The sequence below is a fragment of the Pangasianodon hypophthalmus genome, chromosome 1 (genome assembly GCF_027358585.1).
Source record: "Pangasianodon hypophthalmus isolate fPanHyp1 chromosome 1, fPanHyp1.pri, whole genome shotgun sequence".
In the NCBI taxonomy this organism is placed as follows: domain Eukaryota; kingdom Metazoa; phylum Chordata; class Actinopteri; order Siluriformes; family Pangasiidae; genus Pangasianodon; species Pangasianodon hypophthalmus.
The window spans coordinates 532273-540835 of NC_069710.1; positions in this window are offsets into that span (position 1 = coordinate 532273).

Genomic DNA, 8563 nt, shown 5'->3' on the forward strand with positions numbered 1-8563 from the left:
TACAGACCAGTAGTATGATTTCACACACACTTCAGACGTTTAATTTGGCGGCCTGCTTTGCGAAACTGCAGAAAAAAAGGGAAATTGAAACAATGTGTAGCCACAGAGTGACCGCGACTTCAGCCGTAGTAAACGGAGCTGCTGGAAAAACAAACGCTGGGCGCTGCACGTTGAAGCGTCTCTTTCACAACATCTGCGAGGCTGCAGCATGATGTGTGGAACGTCTGTAGACGCGTCTTTGTTTAATTTTTTGTTTTTTTTGTTTTTGGAAAAGCCCACCTTTAGGTTAGAGGAAGCCTTAGGCAGTCTTGTGATCTCTTGACAACAAGGCCTCGAGGACAGAGACCTGATTCAGCTTTTCATTGGCACGATGCTAGCCTGAGGTTTGCACAGATAAGACCCTGACATTTGAGGAATGGCCATCAGGAAAAAAGATCTAAAGTATTCCGAGTATTCAGTGATCCTGGGCTTCACTTCATAGATATAATAGAGATTAGAAAAGAAATAAGAGACGGACGTGCAATCTGAGCCTCGTCAGGTTGATAATGAAACACAGTGAGCCAACTTGTTTTATAGATTTAGAGAATTTGGACGTGAGTAACATCATTGGTCGTGAAGTATCAGCGTCTTGATGGACTTGCTTTTCTGCAAGATTCACTCTGCGACAGATTCAATAAGATCTAACGAGTTCTCATGAAAGCTCTAGCGGTCGTGATTGTCGTCTTCGTCCAACTTGGTTTCCTATAAAGTCTCCGTCGCTCAGGTTCTTTATGCGATCGGGTCGACAGATTACAACCTGTTTAAACTCATCACAGTGAGGACCTGTAATTAAGAGAACTGGCACTGCTGCGTTTTCTGCGCCCGCAATTCTTAGTTGATGGGAAATGACCACGGCTCAGGGGAATTCGTTCTAACCCCAGAGAGCTTTTGAAACGAACTAGATTCAGAGAACGTTTGGAGTTTCATTTATGCCCTGGTTAGCCACAACTAACCACACATTGTGCTCTGAAGTTGCCATCAAGGCCCAGATGTTGATCGCCCTCTTTTTTTTTGTTTGAAGTATATCAGGATCTAGTGGCTTGAGGAAATGTAATAACCAAGCGATGCATTTGATGTATGATCTCGAGAATGTGGAATCTGGACTTTTGATCCGGTTTCGATAAGGCACGAAAGTCGATGATTGCAATTTTCTCTTTTGTGGCTTGCGGCATCTTGAGACCTTTTTTGTGGAAATGTGTTTACGGGTATTACTTATTGCTAATGACCTGCCAACTGGATTCAACTGGAGTTCCTCAAAAATGCAGTAAACGTTAGCAATACAATGATTGTGCAGTGACTCGATTGTTACCTGTTCTCATAGCTATGACTCGAGGATGGATGTGACTCACACGGCCACAGGATTCCTCCTGCATCTCCAGCACCAGATGTGAGAATTTAAGGCCTGCTGTGGTTTTGGGGGCTGAAGCCAGTTCCACATTAATACCTACACAGTCCTGCTGGTGTCCTGCACTAGGGCTGGCTAGCTGGCTAAAATTACCACCAGCCTTGTGAAAGACCTGGACCTCCCGCCATTTGGTTTCCCACAGAAGGTTAAAGTGTACTAAACTGACCAGCATTCCACTGACCGGCGTCTGACAAGTGTGTGCTTTCCGTTGGGGTAAAAAAAAAAAAACCTTTGCAGTTGAATATCAAACAAGGAATTTCTGACGTTCTTGAGCAGAAGGCCAAAGTGTGTGGAGAAATCAATGAGGTGTTTGTTTAACATTTAACTAAATGTTATATTTACACAGTCATTTCGACTCGGCTTCCTCAAAGGTTCCTCTGGAGATTCCTTGGACGGTTAACAATTACAGCTTTAGAAATGTTTGCCAAAAAAGGAAACCTTTCATCAGATGGACAAACTGAAGAACCGTTTGAGAGCTACATCACACAACCCTCAGGATATCTTCAAAATTCCATAATGGTATGACATTTTTTTATTGCTGATAATTGGGTTCTTCTGTAAAGCTGCACAAACACCATGGAGAACACCTGACCTCCTCAGATCTTTGCTGTCATTGAGCTCCATCCTATGACCTTCTCATGGCTCTTTTATGGTTTCATTACAGCTTCTTCCTCCCAGCGTGAAGTCGTGGTCACTTGTGTCGTGACGCGTGGATGGAGGAGAGGAGGTCCCCCAGATGTTGTCACCCGAATCTTTTTCATATGACTTTGATGGTTGTTCAAGAAGCCCTTCATGTGGCGGACTTGGGACTTCCAAGAGAGATGATCTGGTCCGTAATGTGGCTGCAGAGTGACTGTGAATGTACCGCTCATCAGGAGATGTTACTGAGAGACGCCCGCATGGAGTTTAAGAACATTTCACAACCACTTAAATTAAATATGGTATGGAGAAAAAAAGAGAAGAAAAAGACAAATAAAAAAAAAACAGAGCACAATGATTGATATTTATTTTTCTTCACTTTCACAACTGGATGTCTTTTTTTGAAAGAGAAACCCTATTTCCATTCCACACCTATCAATTTCCACCAAAGCATTAAACCGGTTCCTCTGTTCTCCTTCCAGCCGTGAAACCTCAGTGGACAAATATAGTATTCTGCTTCCCTTTTACTGGCAGTGAATTGATTTTATTTAGCTCTCTGCGTTTGGCACTTCAGCTCGGTCTAAGCAGCTGTCTGTCTAACCTTCATCCTGGTGGAATCAGAGCTGTGTGTAACCGATGGCTCATCACTGTAAAATTAGCCTCGGTCGAGGAAGAGGACGAGAATGACTGCGATGACGAAGACGAGGATGAGGACGAGGACTCACCCTTCAGAAAACATTTCTAAATGCCCTGAATGTCCGAGTGAGTGAATGTGAAATGAGTGTGTTCTTCAAAACGCAGGCCAAACATTGCAAATTAAATTTCCAACATGGAAATAGATTTTACGAGCTTGAGTCTGATCCCGAGAGCAAATGATTTTTCTTTTTCTTTTCAATCATTTGTCCTTTCTGACATTCACTAGTAATGATCTAATTTAGCATCTCTTTCTTTCACAGAGTCTTAGGATTACGTTATTTAAAATAAAATGTATGGCTCGTTATGTTTAAATCGCATCTGTCCCTCTGAGATCCAACAGAATTCAGTCAATATCATCATTTAGAGACGTTTTATCAGCAGTAAGTTCCTATCACCGCCACAACATTGATTATTTTCCTATAACATCACCACCCCAAGTGTTTTATTCCTCTTATACCACAGGAATCACAATTTATTATTTATTAAAGAGCGACTCGTCATACTTTTTATCTGTTTTTAGTTACATTTTTAATGTTGTGGAACATCCGTGAAATGAGTTAGTTCTGTTTTTCTCTCTCTTGAATTTAATAAGACAAAAAAAAAAAAAAAAACGCAGCTTGTCTTGTTACAGAGGAACATCTGTAATGATCTAATTTATCATCTGTTTCTTTCACAAGCTATTAGGTTTAAAGTCCTTCTCAAGATTTATTTTTTTCAATCAGACCAACATTTCCTGGAGTTCCTGGAGGAAAAGCGGATATTAGGTGATAAATATGGTTCGAAGACGTCGAGTGTACGCAGGGAATTAATGAATTTGCCTGATGTTAGCGTTGCAGATCTGCTCGAGCCCGACCTCAGAGAAGGAAACCAAACAGATTTCACTCTGGGTTTTTCTGGCACGGGAAACACCAGGATTGTGATGTATGGAATAATAAAGGTCTGGTGGAGGTCAGGCACGGCCTTGGCAGGTAGGAATTTCAGGAACAAACCTCTCAGAGCATTCAGGAGACGCTTGCTGATTTGAACAACAAGTTGTTTGTCATTTTTTCCCTGAAGTAACGAGAGCTGCTGGAGATTTACTATATGGAAAATGCTTACAAGGATAGTGTTGGAAAAGAAAACAAAGGAAGGGAAAAAAAGTCAGTGCGGGCCATGTGGAAAGTTCATCACGCTGCTTCTTTTCCCTCGGATTGCGGTTCCCACAAAATCGGAATGTAGCGCAGCTATCGGGGTTTAGTTTCAGGTCTAGGAATACCTGAGATTGTTTAATGGCCCATCAATATTTCCTCTAGAGAGGTTAGAATACTATTAGAGACCTCTCAGCATGTGTGTGTGAACAGGCCAAGAACCCCCCACACACACACACACGCGCACACACACACACACACACACACACACACTGTAGTGAAGAAGGACAATCTTTCACAGGCATTCTGAAGCTGAGAGCGACGTCACGACACGTACAGGACAGCAGTGACCGCGGAGAGGGAGCCGCTCGACTGCGCGCTCGTTTTGGACTGCAAACACTCTACACAAAACACACATTCACCGAGCTGCCCATGAAACGAATAAAACAAACATAAAACAAGCGGTTTGCCTGCGCCTGTTTACTTTCCTCAGCCGTGAGTTTTCCCTCCTGGCGACGAAGCTCTAAACACATAGAATGGGAGCTGTGATTTGCCTTTGAGGAGAAACGTTAGCACATTCCCGGCAGGAATCGCTCCTGAGGCCATTTTGTCTTTTTTTTTATTTTTTTAAGAAGTCTAGACGCTGTAAATGTTTCCCAACATAGAAATAAAGCCCATTGTTACAGGACACATCCACGGTGAACTTGGAAAACTGTGGTCATGATTGTTTTGGTTTTTTTTCTGCATTATTACAGGTAGAATTTTCCGGAAAATTACATTCTCAAAAACATTTAAACATTGTGTTTCACAGTTCCACACCTGTAGCTCTGAGATCTGACTGAAGATGATCTTCTTAATGTTTGATGTTTCTGCTGTTTACTACAAATTCAACCAAAATCATAAATTAGATATGTTTTATTATAAATACCTAAGAGTTACCACCTGCAGTTGATTATTTTCCTATAACAGCACGTCCCCAAGTGTTTTATTCCTCTTACACCGCAGCAGCTAACTGGTTAAAACGACACATCACACTTTTTACCCGAATGTCAAAGAAACGAGTCAGTTCCTGTTGTCGCTTACGTTATAGCAGCTATAATCAGTCGTTCCCTCACCATCCTCTCTTTTTTCTCTGTCTCGAAGTTAATAAAACAAAAAAAAGCACAGCTTGTCATCTTTTTATTAGAAGAGAAACCACAAAGAGTAATCTCCTCTGTCCTGAAGATGTCGGAAAACTTTTCGGAAGTTACCTCTGACACTGGAGACTCCTTCCATAACTGTTAGATTTTAACTGAAAATTTCACCCTGTCAACACTTTCCCTGCGAATGAGCTGTTACTATAGAAACGATAACGTATTAGAACGCGTGATTCGCAGCTGAAAATTCATTCTGACCAATCAGAATCCAGAACTCACTGCCCCTGTGATGTGAAGGCATCACAAAGGCTGTTATGTGATGATTTATGTTTATGGTTATGTTTATGACCTTCTTGCCTGGCGGAGCGTTGTCCAGGTGATTTACGTTCTCAGAGCTCATAAAGTGAAAGACAGCGAGAAGTCTCGGCTCGGTGAGGAGACTGCAGGACGACCACACACCTTCAGAACTTCAGAAGGTCATGTACTTCATCATGGATCTGTATTAAGGTGAAGTTTGGTCACCTGTAGGATCACACAAAACCCCGAGTCCATCACACGGACGTCACGTTACCGCGAGGAGAAGTTTGCCTGTAGATCCAGGACATGGTGACTGAGAAGATCTTCATTAAATGAAATTAAAATAAAATCTCTAAAATCTGTCTGTTTGATTTACTGCTACAGATGTTACAGATTGAGCCAACATCATCATGTAGGTACGATTGATAACGTTTATAATGTTTTATAATGTTTAATAATGACACGTACTGTACTCTTTGGGTGAGGATTTGATAAGCAGTAGATGTTTGGATGGATTACACGGCCATGAAAGAGCAATACAGGCGCTGGATTGATGTTATTATCCTTACAGTTGGGAATTCATCCCAGGAATGTTTTCCCGCCAGCTTTCAGTTCAAGTTCCTGTTCTTTTCATGTGCGAGGTCTGTTATGGAAATCAGTTGTTTTTTTTTTTTTTGGAGGGTTTTTTCTGATGACCCTGTCGGTTATCGGCGTGTTGGTGCAGCGGTTGAGGGCAGGGAGTGGAGTGTTATGCAAATCAAAGCTTTATGGTTTTACAACTGTTCATGTGAGAGATCTGTGAAAAAAAAATCAATCACACGGTGAAAGCTTTGACAAGAGCTCTGCGTGAGAGGAAATACATACTCGCGTACATGTTTTTCTAAATATTTATAGAATTGTGAACATTTATTCATCATAAAATCAGCAGTGAGAATCATTCGGAGTTTTAGGAAATCAAAAAAAGGTGATTTATTTGCGATATCGTAATGAAGGATTTGTATTATAATTAAATGAAGCCAATTGTAGAGCTATGTTTACGAAAGAAACAAATTAATTAATACATAAATGGAGAAATATAGAAATATAAATAAGTAAATAATTAAACAGTTAAATATGTTTGCATGTAAGTAAATAAATACATAAATACATAAATAAAGGGATTTCTTTATTGCAGTCATTCTTATAAAAAAACTTGTATAATGTTCATGTTACTCTATAACTTTCTATAATTGGAGAAATCCTCAAAGAAATGTAAAAATTATATCTAAATGTTCTTTTCTAAACACTGTTTACTGCTTGCTTTACTCTTTTATTACTAAATTATTTCTTTCTTCACTTTATCACTTACTGCTTTTAAACTTTTTTTGACCCTTTATTGTCAACTCTGATGTCTGAGACGTATCACTTGTTCAAGCGCTATTTTTTAAACTTTTTTTTTAGGATAATAAATAAATAAATATCTTTTTAAAATGTGACTTTCTGTGGTTCTGAAAAATCTGTTGGAGAAATCCTCTCAAAAAATTTAAATCCTCTCAAAAAATTAAAATACATCTAACCATAATTTGCTGGGGGGTTTTTTGTTGTTTTTTTTTACTGACCTAGGGCAGTCTTTACGTGCTGGTTAGCATTGTGACTTTTTTTTTCTTTGAGACATTTTCTGACCTTTCGGAGAACTCTGACGTCTGAGTCACTTCACTCATCAGGTTTTGTTTAGTCTTTGCTGATGAACTCAGACTTTGTACAACACAAAATAAACCTGAGTAAGCTGAGAGGAAAATAAAGTATAACCTTTATCATACCATAACCTTTCTGTGAGGAGTGAGTGACGCTTCATGCTCTGTTTATTCTTCAACAAGGACGTGTGGATGGAGGAGGACTCATGGATAGAGCAGGACGTGTGGACAGAGGATGACTCGTGGACCGAGAAGAATGTGTGGACAGAGGATGACTCGTGGATGGAGATCATGTGGAATGAGGAAGACTTGTAGATGCAACAGTACTTGTGGGTGGAAAATGTGTGGATGGAGAGGGACCTGTGGATGGAGGAGGACATATGAATGGAGGAGAATGTGTGGATGGAGGAGGACATGTGGATGGAGGAGGATGTTTGAATGGAGGGGGGAAGTGTGGATGGAGGAGAACTTGTGGATGGAGGAAGATGTGTAGATGGAGGAAGATGTGTAGATGGAGGGGGGAAGTGTGGATGGAGGAGGACATGGGGATGGAGTCGGATGTGTGAATGGAGGAGAACGTGTGGATGGAGGAAGATGTGTAGATGGAGGGGGGAAGTGTGGATGGAGGAGGACATGGGGATGGAGGAGAACATGGGGATGGAGTTGGATGTGTGAATGGAGGAGAACGTGTGGATGGAGGAAGATGTGTAGATGGAGGGGGGAAGTGTGGATGGAGGAGGACATGGGGATGGAGGAGGACATGGGGATGGAGTTGGATGTGTAAATGGAGGAGAACGTGTGGATGGAGGAAGATGTGTAGATGGAGGGGGGAAGTGTGGATGGAGGAGGACATGGGGATGGAGGAGGACATGGGGATGGAGTTGGATGTGTAAATGGAGGAGGACGTGTGGATGGAAGAGGACATGGGGATAGAGGAGGACGTGTAGATGGAGGAGGACGTGTGGATGGAAGAGGACGTGTGGATGGAAGAGGACGTGTAGATGAAGGAGGACGTGTGGACGGAGGGAGACGCGTGGATGGAGGGGAACTCGTGGACGTCCTGCAGCAGCTGCACAGCAGTGGTATGTTAGTGATGGATGTGTGGCTGTAGGTCTTTGAGTCGGTCAGCGCAGCAGCCACACGGCAACGTCTCTGGTTGACCTCTTTACACCCACATTGTGTGTGTGTGTGTGTGTGTGTGTGTGTGAGTGTGTGTGTGTGTGTGTGTGTGTGAGTGTGAGTGTGTGTGTGTGTGTGTACCAGGCCTGACCACAGGATGGTAAAAGCAGTGCGTTAGCATCTTTATGTCGAGACGTGGGCTTCGTCCATCCTGTACGTCACTGAACAACACGCCGTCTTTATTATAACAGCTGATGTGGGCGTGGCTCACTGATGTGGGCGTGGCTCACTGATGTGGGCGTGGCTTTTCATTTTTGATTCACTGATTAGGCAGAATTTCCTGTCATTAATGAAGCAGAAGCTCTTCCTGCCGTGACCCCGCCCTCCTGACGGGACAGAGACAGATGATGGACGCGGAGCAGAGACGGAACG